The sequence below is a fragment of the Cryptomeria japonica genome, chromosome 4, assembly GCF_030272615.1.
Source record: "Cryptomeria japonica chromosome 4, Sugi_1.0, whole genome shotgun sequence".
In the NCBI taxonomy this organism is placed as follows: Eukaryota; Viridiplantae; Streptophyta; class Pinopsida; order Cupressales; family Cupressaceae; genus Cryptomeria; species Cryptomeria japonica.
This window is the reverse complement of record NC_081408.1, coordinates 612,925,746-612,938,053: the sequence shown is the minus strand read 5'-3', so window position 1 is coordinate 612,938,053 and position 12,308 is coordinate 612,925,746.

Here is a 12,308-nt window from a genome sequence, read left to right as displayed (position 1 = left end):
TTTTTGCAACCCTACTTGTACCAACACTAATATCCTTACTAGCAACCAGAAGTCTTTTCATCCTTATTAAATACTTTGTAGCCCTATTAGCATGGGCAACACATTCATTTTCTAGGTTGAGAGCCCTTCGTTTGAATGTTTGAGTGAATAGTCAAATTATATCTTCCATTTTTTGGCTATACCTTCCTATTGAACCTAACTATAATAAGGCTTTTGGCATTTCAATGTAAAAGTCATCAAGATAATATATGACATTGTTTTTTATTAGTAAAGCAACGTTAACTAGGGCGTTGACCCTTAACATAGTCAGAAACTATCAGTAGACAACAAGCAACATCAAGAGAGATGATGTTGGCAAAAAGAACAACAACCCAAAGATAGTTAGAAACAAACACAGTTAGACAGGCAAGGAATCCTATCCAACCGGAGAACAAAAAAGACCCCACTCAAGGGGGGGAGAGCCACCCAAACCCCAACGAGGGGTTTGGAGTAGAGGAGAAGACTTCCCCTTCTGCCTATGAGCAACCACAGTCTAGGCGATGCTGTCATTAGGTCCATCAAAAGAGAGATCAACCAGAAGGGACCCCGCAAGGTTACAAACAATGGTGTCAACAGAGTGCTGCAACATAACAACATGAGGCTGATGTAGAGCAACAACAGGCAGAGACGAAACAACAACAACAAAAGCAAATCCAACAACAGGGGATCATGGTTGTAGAACAGGAGAAGCAGAAGTGGGGACCTCAGGAGATGAGGCCACAAAAGGAGCAACAAGAGCATCAATAACCATGAGGGACACGACATCGACATCATCCTCATGAGAGGAGCCAACATACACAAAGTTAAGAGAATTGACTGTTAAGTGATCAATAATAGCATTCTTCCGCTAGGTAGAAACACCTTTGTGGCATGAAATAGAGTAGTTTGAAGCAAGATGACCCTTATAGAAGCATCTCCTGCAGTGAAAGGGGAGGCCTTCAAAATCCACCAGTTGTGACCAAGGCCTATTGATGCAGAGCATCATGAAAAACCAACCAAGAACCCCAAATAAAACATGGAGTTCAATCTTCAACACAATATCTTCAATATCAGAGGCATAAACATATTAAAATTTCTCATATTGTCATATTACTTTCATCCAAATCCATTTCAAGTTCATCCAACACTCTTTATCAAGGTACTAAAACATCAAGCTCATATACCATATTGATTTCAAGGTAATATATCGCATCTCAATATTCATACTTCCATGCATGCTACAGGAGTTCATTAATGCTGTCTCAAATATATCCAATCATCTATACCTTTGCAAACCATTAAACATCATTGTTCATTGAAAGAATCCAATTCACTGTCATCAAGGTGATTGTCATTCACATGACAGTTTTCTATACCTACACTCAGTCATTAATAACTTCCAAACCCAAACCGATTTGGCCAATCTCTCTGGTGGAGTTTTAGAAAACTTTATTAAGAACAACATATCCAAAATTCATAAAGATCCAACGGTGAAATAAAAAGTTATCATCTCTGCACTGAGATCACAACAAATACTTAACCAAACGAAAACAAGACCATATTCAAATGAAAGCCCTCTGAGTCTACTTTCAAAATATGCAAGCCATTAATTTTTTCAATGGTGAGATCACAAGATAAGTACAAACCCTTTCCAACAACTCCATTTAAGATAGTTTAAAACCAGTTTTCACCAAAATCTTCATAACTTCCACAAATATAAACAAAAACTCCTTAGACCAAAGGGAAAAGAAAGAGGATTCACATATCTTTCCAATAAATCTATTTAGAGGTCATAATCATCCCATATGAGTTCATACCATATGCTGCAACGTGACTGTTCTTTCAATGGTGAAATCACAAGGTAAGTAGAAACCCTTTCTAGCAACTCCATTTAAGACAGTTTAAAACCAATTTTCACCAAAATCTTCATAACTTCCACAAATATAAACAAAAAATCCTCAGACCAAAAGGAAAAGAAAGAGGATTCACATATATTTCCAATAAATCTATTTAGAGGTCATAATCATCCCATATGAGTTCATACCATACGCTGCAACGTGACTGTTCTAAGGAAATATCAAATCTGCAATTAACAGCTTTCACCAAAAATTCCATATCTTCTTCATTTCTAAACATAATCACTCCAAACCAAAAGGAAAAGAAAGGTAATTCACATATCTAACTATCCATTATACATACACAAAGGTTTCCAGGCCATACATGGTCATACAAGGCTTGGAACCAACATAAAAACTGGAAAGCCAATCAAAATAACAATAGTAGAATGCACCAAAATGTATCCAAAATGTTCTCCTTTCTTCCCTTTCTTTTTTTTCTCATTTGGAACGACCATACAATGCCTTTTTATAGACTCTTGGTCAGTTTTGACCTTACAACTACCTCTCATAACCAACTTTTAACCCCTTTTTCAATTTTTGTTGCATTTTTGCAACTTTGTTTGACAACATTTTGTTGTCAAGTTGACAACTTTTACACTTTTGCACAAATGAATTTGTGGCTTTATAAAAACATTCAATACATGTCCAAATGACCTATTTAATGCCTTTTACATACTTGCTAGCCTTCTCATGGCCTTTTATACGATTTTGACCTTTTGACCAATCTATGCCTCTAGTGGACAACTTTTGCAAATTGGCTTTATAGCCTTACATATGTTGGTTCAATGACCTTAGTAACATTATAAAAATATCAAAAATGACTTTACTGTCTTCCAATATTCCTTTATTGCAAATGTACCTCCTGGTAGTGGTCTTGTGCCTAGGTGCTCCTGCACCACCTATCCCCTACCATAAGAATCACATCTCTCGGGAGAGGAGAGGAGATGTCAATGTCCACAGGAATGTAGGCAAAGGTAGTGTGGTCCATTGAGGACGTAGCTTCATCGACCTTCAAAAAACGACCAATAATAATGACTTTTTGTGTATTGTCAGAAGACTCCAAAGGTGGCAAAGCTTTGTGAATGATGTTATCATTTTTTCATCATTCTGAATGGCACATAAGATAATCATGTGGTTTGCTTTGATCTATAATGATTTAGTTTCACTTTTGAGACACAAGATAAAGCCCTAAAAGTAAGGCTTTAGCTTCAACCTCATCATTAGATCCCATAGGCAATTTATCGAAGAGAAGTTTGATGAGCAACCCTTCATAATCTTGGATGAAACATTTAACTTTCTAACTACTAGAATTTCTTTGAGAATCCTTGTCATTATAGAGGGGGTATCCATTTTTTTTAGTTGAAAGAGGAAGATTCGACTCCAAACAACCCTTGAATGGGTATTTATTTATAATATGAAATATATGTTCTATAAATTATTTAAATATGTCAAGTCAAATAAATATGTCTGAAGTTGTAGTCTAAAATTTAATAAGACAAGAATGATAGTTCTACAATGACATCTTCGTGGGAAATCCTCTAGAAGCTTTTATGAAGCTCAATTTTGATGGATTATTTTAGGGGAATCTTGGGTAGGTTAGGGCATGAGTCATTGTCCTAGATGTTCTAGTGTAGTCATTAGGGATTTTTTTTTTCTCTTTTCTTGTGACATTCAATCAACTTCATTTTTTCTTTTTGAAATTTTTAGCAATTGATATTCTACTCATATTTATAAAAAGTATATATCAAACCATTTTTTTCTTTTAAATTACAAGCATACACTTCATCGAGAACTCTAGATTTCATTAGTTTATATTGTTTTGAAATTCAAAATATAAAGACTGCACTTTTGTATAGTTGAAATTGAAAATTTATATTTATGTTAATCATTTTTTACAAAAATGTGAGAAAAGTTTATATCTATATGCACATTCCTTCTTTCACATATACACATAAATATAATATTGTAGAGGTCTTTCACCATAGCTCAAGTGGTTATGCTGTTTGAGCCCTTTCTTTCTTCCTTAGTTTTGAAGTTACCATATATTAAGCTTACCGTTTCTTTGTTCTACATTATGATACCCTAATACTCATTCAATTTGTTTTTGTGCACAAGATGATAAAACCCAACAAATCTATTGACTTTCATAAATACCTAAAAAATATGTATTTTTTAAAATTAAAATTAAAATTAAAATTTACCTACAAAATAGATACACATAAATCTATGATAACTAATAGATAAGAAAATAAATAAAAAACTTATTATTATAATATTACTTAAATTAAATTAAAATTTTACCTTTCTATTACAATATAATAAAAATCTAGAACCATAAAATTAAAAATAACAAAATTTTAAAGTAATTTTCAAATAAAATAATTGTAAGATAATATAAACTAAACAATATAAATAATATAATTTCTTAAATAAATTATAAAGTAAATCGAAATAATTGTTTAAATAAATAAAATAACTCTTAAATATATAAACTAAATCAAAGATTGATATTTTACAATATTTTTATTAAAAAATCTAAAAATAATAATGAGTTGTACTTAGTTAAGTAAATGAGGTTACTTTATTTTCCTTAACAAATATAGATTGCAATCACAACACAAAAAAAGAATAAAAAAATTCTGCCCTAAAATCGTTAGGTCTCAGCTTCGTTGAAACCTACGAAACAACAGTAAGCAGTGCTGTTTGGCCCTATTTAATGGTACTGCATTCTAGGGTTTTCATATTTATTTTTCTCAAAAGCAGGGGAAGGAGATGGAGCACAAAGCTTTCGTGAGGTCATTAGTACTGTTAACCCATATTTTTTGATTTCTTATTTGTTTTTCTTTAGGGTAGCAGTTCTGATGCTTCGATTCTGTGCTAATCACTTATCAAATGGAATGCCAAGGGTTTGAAATGACGTTAGTGTTTTGCCTGGGCCGTTTTTGTTATCTGTTTTCTAGGGTTTTAAGCAGACTTCCATGAGTGTTTTAGTCTGCACTGTTTTTAAGGGTCTCTGGATAGGATGGATCCTAGGTTTTTAAAAAATAAGTGTTTGTTTTGGTTTAGGATGTGAAGGCTGGCAACAATCGTGTTGATCATACTATAAATGAATATGATTCAACACATGAGCAGCACAGCTAAAGAGATTCAACTATCTTGACCGGATATGTCTGTTGTAGGCATTCTCCTTGTCTCGGTTGAAACATTTGCACACACTCATTGTAGTGCCCAGAGAGGAAATTTTTTAATTGTTTTCAAAGTTAGTTTATTACTGTGCAAGTATAAAGGGTAATATTTCTAGAGATGACTCTGATCAGTTTTTTTCATCTAATTATACTCCATAAATCCATCTTCAGAATTGAGGAGCCGGTTATATTCTGAAAATCCGATGAAAATCCGATTATATTCCGTAATCCATCATCAAAATTGATGAAGGAAAAATGATGGATGGCCTTAACCATTTGCTGATGACTTACTACATGATGGGAATGCATCCATAAACGATGCAGGGTACATTCGCGCCTCTGCTTCAGGGGTGACAAATAGTCATTAGTTTGTTTCTATGTAACTGTTGATAGCTGAAAAAATTGTGTTCAAAAAAAGGGTTAGCACATTTGACTAGATTAAGATTAAAATGGATATACATATTTACAATGTATTTGTCATCATATGTTCTAAAAAGTATTATTTTGTACTTTGACATCATTAAAAGTTCTACTTTAGAATTATTTAAGAATCATTATTTATTTATTAATATATTTCATTTTATCAAATATATATATATTATTTTATAAAAAGTATAAATTAATATATTATGAAAATAAATTAATAGGTTATATAGATAGCGGAAGAGGTTTTTTTGAGTCATATTTTATATATTAATATTAAAAATAAAATTGACAATTCTAAAAGAGTTCCATAACTATTACATAATAAAGTTGGCTGAGTATCATAACAACCTTTGTCAATTAATTCATAGGGTTAAGACAGTCCCATTGTTGGTTCTATGGTCACATATCCAAGGAGGAGATAAAAACAATGAGCAATCCAAAAAGAAACCACACACATCCAAGGGGGAGATAAAAACAATGAGCAATCCAAAAAGGAACCACACACATCCAAGGGGGAGATAAAAACAATAAGCAATCCAAAAAGAAACAACACACATCCAAGGGGAAATAAAAACAATGAGCAATCCAAGGGGGAGATAAAAACAATGAGCAGTCCAAAAAGAAACCACCAATTCATAGACATGGATCATATTAAGATCTTCAAATTTTTAATAGCTCTAAACACATCTTAAACATACTATTTAATTTCCAAAATTTGAAGTTTCCTTCTCTTAAAGCACAATTCTAAATAGAGAATGTCTTTCAACAACTTGCTATTAGAAACCAAGACTCACACTACTTTGGGTATATGGTCACGCATCCAGGGGAGAGAAAAACAATGACCAATCCAAAAAGAAACAACCAATTCATAGATATGGACTATATTAAGATCTTCAATTTTTTAAAATAGCTCCAAACACATCCTAAACATACTATTCAATTTCCAAATTTTGAAGTTTCCTTCTCATAAACCACTAATTGTAAATAGGGAATCTCCTTCAACAACTTGCTTTTAAAAACCAAGACTCACGCTTGCTTGAAGAGCATGTAGAACAATTTGTACTTCAGCCATGTTATTGGTGCCAAGGGGCAATTTACTTAGAATTTCACCATCGCAATTCCTAAAGATGCAACAAACATTGGGTCTACTTGGGATGTGGTGCAGGGCACCTATCACTCCATGCAAATTTTGGTTTGTTCTTAAGTTTTTTATGTTGTCTCTCATGTGTAATAAGTGGACCAACCATTTGGGCCTTAATGAAGTCGTGGTTGAGTTGTCCAATCTTTTGTTGTGTTCATGATGTTAATATCCTAGAAAGATGTAATGCTGATCATGTAATAAGGGTGTAATGCATTGTTTTAGGTCTCCTAGAATGCATAGAGGGCCTTTGGAGCCTTGGAGTACACTTGAGTGTAAGGTTGCATCCTAAGGATAAAAAAGATGTAAAAATGCTAAGCAACATTTGCAACATTGCAAAAAGTTGCACTTTATGTTGTTGGTGGTGAAGAAGTTGGTTCTAACCAATTGAATCATGATGTTAAAAGCAAAAGACAACATCATTGTATGGGTTGGAAGAGTTTGAAATGCAAAGCAAGTTTTGCTTGTAAGGAAAAAACCTTGTTTTACACCGCTTTCACTGTTTTGTTCTTGTTTTTGTTGTGTTGTACGGTCCTATACGAACTTGTCAGAGGAACCTACCTGTAGGGCATGAAGGATTGGTGAATCTACTTTCCATCAAGGTAGATTTCAAGGTTTGATTGCATCTGGTTGCAAAGATTCAAACCATTCTCTGTGAACTAGGTACAAAACCCTTGTAGGCTAGGGTTTAAGCATTAAATGGCTCTAACTTGAGCACCCACTGATGGCATCGGTTGAAATCCAGTGGAATGCTAGGTTAGAGTCTGTAAATATGTTTAGTGTAGGTTTTTTGGCTTTGCAGACCTTTTTGGTGGTTTTACAATGATACCCTAGGCTCACAGCTAGGAGTTGGTGAGATTAGGACAACATAAGATGTGCGTTTTTAAAGCACACATGGATTGGTAGAGAAAAAGTTGATACATTTTTAGAGACCCCATTGAATGCCCTTTAAGAATCCATGATTAGTTTGTGTAGAGGTTTTGATTGGTGAAACTTTCTAAGGCCAAGTTTGCAAGTCACCCGGGTAGCCCTAAAACCCTTAAAAATAGGATAGTTCTAGAAACCCCATGTGTACAGAGAACCCAGATGCCATTCTGTAATATTGTATGTAACTAGGAAAAGGGTACTCATAAATGTAATTTTTTTGGAGCATTGTGTGGGTAGATGTGAACTTAAGCCCTGAAAATCGTAGAAGGAGGCCTAATTGAATTAGGTCTGTTTGGAGCCCGATATAGACAAAGTGAGCTTGAGAAGGCTTGGCAATGGGTTTAAAGGTGATCAAACCCTTAGAAGACACCCAAAGACACCGTGTAACCTCATTTTACATTCATGGAACAAGTTTGTGATTAAAGATCCTTTGCAGAGGTTGTTGGAGCGTTGGGAAGGTGTGATAGAGATTGAGGTGGAATCCTCAATAGGAAGCATCGCTATAAAACATTTGTGGCTATACCTTGGAGGCAAGCCAAAGTGGATTAGGCCTTGGAGGTCTAACTAGCAGAACACTTACCAAGTACCATTGGATGGGCTTGAGGAGTTAGAAGGTTGGAGAGAACAAGAAAGACAACTAGGTAAGTGAGAGCAACTCCAAGAATCTATGCATTAGAGTGGTATCAAAGCCACCCTTTGAAACATTGGTGTATGTCAGATGTTGAGGAATCAGAAGCAAGTTCAATGCCTCCAAAGGCAATGACTCAAGAAGCCATTTGACAAATGGTGACAAAGATGTTAGAAGAATTGAAGGCTCAGGGAGAAAATAAAGGGACCCGAGATGCTAAGAAGGAGAAGGAGAAGGTTAAGATAGAATGGGGAGATTAGACAAATGAATAAGTGGAAGATGAGGAGGACCAGCCAACAGTAGCAATGCCTCAAGACCAAAAACTATTCTTAGATGTAGTCAAATCTATCTCCAAGGATTATTTGGATGGATTACCCACCTATGGAGGAAATCTCAATGGAGATGAGTTATTAGATTGGATAGAAGCATTGAATAATCATTTTGATTATAAGGAGGTAGCAGAGGAGAAAAGATTAAATGTAGCCAAGTCAAGATTGAGGGGATCAACCTTGGTTTGGTGGAACATGATGCAAGAAGAAAGGGTACAAGTAGGTAAGAAAAAGATAACTTCATGGGAGCATATGAAGATAAGGATTAAAACTCAGTTCCTACCAGGGGATTATGAAGTTCAAATCCACAAGAGACTGCAAAATTTGAAACAAAGGGAACTAGATGTCAATGCATACACTGAGGAATTCCACAAACTAAGTGTAATGCCCTGCCAGGAACCTTGAAGGAAAACCCACAACAAGGGTGAAACAATTTTTGAAAAAAAAGGTATAAACATCATAAGTGCATTTACACAACATGCATGATAACACAAGCGGAAGACTTACATCAGAATTCCTTAAGGGTTACCAACGAAGAATTAACTTCAAGAACAAATTCCACAAAATCATAAATCCACATATGCATCATTAACTCAATGACCACAAGAAGCCATAAGCAAATAAAGATTCATCATAGAAAGATTGAAAGGATACAATATAATTTCCACTTCAATAAGCATTTACTAACATCATCCAGGAAACTGATAGAAACACCCCAATAAAGGATTACATTGCTCTTCCAATACATAGCTTCTCAATAAACATATAAGGATAGATATCATCTAGTTACAAGGTTACATAAGATCAATATTACAATGATACAATGACCACATAGGTCTATAAATACCAATAATCTCCAAAACATGAGATGAAGCACGAGTGACGAACCACAGGAACACCTACGAAGCCAATCCTCGCATGAAGGCACAAGTCTGAACATCCGATGGGAAGTGGCACTACCACCCGCCCATGTAATTCCCAAATGGAATCACCCCACTGTTCTAGGAGATAGCTGAGGACCCTCAAACAAGCATAAGCATGACATGGTCGACAAAACAATACGACTCCATGACAACACAAAATGACCTCACAAAATCCGGATGACTCAACATCACAAACACACAAGTGAATCAAATGAGAGAGTGTCATCGCATAGCTTAAGATGGATACCATGGTACAACCTCCATAGGTCCCAACTCACCGTCCTGGTAACCTCTCCCGAACCTCCGGTTCCAGCTAAGTTTCATGCGGACCCTACCGGCCTTTCGTGAAGACAAGGTGGTTGGTTTGCCATTCCAGGCTTTCTCGCAACATTATGAGCCCTGTACTAGCACTCACCTATGCATGAGGTACAATTATCTTTATTAATGTTATGATACTACCCACCTAATCAATTCATTAGATTACCAATTATTATCTGACTTTCGTTGGATCGTAATGCCTACCACTTTGGGCGCAACCCCCAAGCGAAAGCCACTCTCTCAAAGGACACTGAACAAACAAGGTCACTCCCTAAGGACATTATGGCGAAGCAGACAACCATAACACCACTATCAAAAACAAGTGGTCAAACAAGGACATACTGACTCTTGGCTAACCATAAGGCAAAGACACTACATGATTAAGACAACGAAGCCAACATATATCTCTTGGTCAAAGGTACCAAATAGCCTCCACAGGACGACTGAACCACAGACCAAGACAACACATAATACACTTGCAACATCATTGATTGAAAAGAAATATGATAAAATATTCTTTCAACAGTCCCAAAATTTAATTTCCAAATCAATATTCCATTAGGAATGAAATCTACATTAAACCATTCAACCAGTTATAACATGAATGGCATTTAGTTCATTTCCAGAACATATCCAAATCTACCAATTTGAATTTCTAATTCATGCCTTGTTTTCCATTGATAAATTTATTAACCACATAATAAAAATCACATGAAAAACCACCATTTATGCTTAACATAAAACAACCACATCAACATGTTCACTTAATAAAATTAAATTAATTTATAACACATACCGGTTTGCACTGGTAAGGCACAGGGTCAAGTGGTGGCAAAAGCCAACCCGTAGTAGTGCTGCTGTCGTGGCAACAGACACTACCTACCGGTAGTGCTGCTACCATTGGTAACAGCCCTACCGACTGGTAGTGCCGCTACCGTTGGTAATGACCACTACTGATCGGTAGCACTACTACCAACCGATAGTGGTACTGCCGACTAGTAGTGCTGCTACCGCTGGTAGCAGCCGCTACCAACTGGTAGCATTGCTACCGATTGGTAGTGCTGCTACCAACCGGTGGCAGTCCTACCGACCGATAGCACTGCTACTGCGTAGCGGTGCTGCCGACCGGTAGTTCTACTACCTGCGGGTAGCAGACACTACCGACTCATGTGATGAGACAAGCCCATCACAGGAGTGGTAAAGTCTACGAACAAACCAAAAACACATGCCTCCAAGGCATTCTAAAACCAAAAGATCACAAAATCAATAACCACAAATAACATTCCATTTCCATAATTATTTCACGGGCACACACATATAGTGCCAATTTCCAAAATTTCAAGGAAAAGTTACCAGCAAGGTAGATGGTGAAATAAACACATTGGAAAGAATGACTAGCAAATTCTTGAAAGTAAGAAGCAAGGATGCACCCAACAAATTCAATCTAAAATTCTTTTCTTTCAAAAGAAGAGGTAAATCAAGAAGTTGTTTGCTATGAACAAATAACACACAACAAAGAAGAATGAACAATTCCTTTCCAAAATGCAACCATATGCTAATAGCATCACAAAATCAACTCTATTAGACAATCTTTCTTCCATTTCAACATTCCAAAAAGAATCTATAGGGAAAATGCATATTTCCAATCACGTAGGAAGAAAACTGGAATATACAAAATCAAAACAAAACATCAGAATAGATTATCCAACCCGAAGCAAAGGCAAGCAAAGAGATGAAGAAAATCCAGTCTTGCAACCAAGTCGAATTTCCAGCTCCTCCAAGAAGATTTCCAAAATTCTTTACTTCTCTCAAAAATTCCTCTTCTTCTCTTGCCGTGAATCCCCCGAATGGATGCCCAAAATATCTTTTAACCTAAGCTTCTAGGTTAAAGTTTACATCCAATCAAATTTAAATATTTTAAAACTAAAAGGCAATCAGATTTATTTCTTTCCCAAAAATAATAATTCTTTCTAATGATTAAATTAAAAAGGCCAAATGGAAAAATAAAAAGGGAAGCTTTATTTATTTCTTTTTCCATAAATACTTCCTTCACCACAAGCATTTAACCTTTTTAAATGGCTAGGCAATTATTTATTTTACAAAAATATCAAGGCAACTTCACATAATGCATTAAGCCATTTGACCATTTAATCTAGCAATCATTAATTTAAATAAATCAATAATCACAGAGCATATGAATTAAAAGATTACGCCAACACAAGATAGCATCATCCATTTAAATTAAATGACCATTTAAATAAACAGAAACACTCAAAACCAAGAAAGATCAAATGACGACTCTCAAATGACCAAACCAAACACTATGACTTGCATGCTAGCCAGACGGGAAAGACAACCGACTAACAACACTCACATGAGTGTAATTGCGGTCAAGCTAGGGTACAACAACTATCTCCTCCACTCCCATCGGATATATAAGGCATGCTTAGACCTGCGAAACCAGGTGGAGTCAATACCCCGTACCTACCTGGTACTAGTACCTGCAATGTCCTGCACC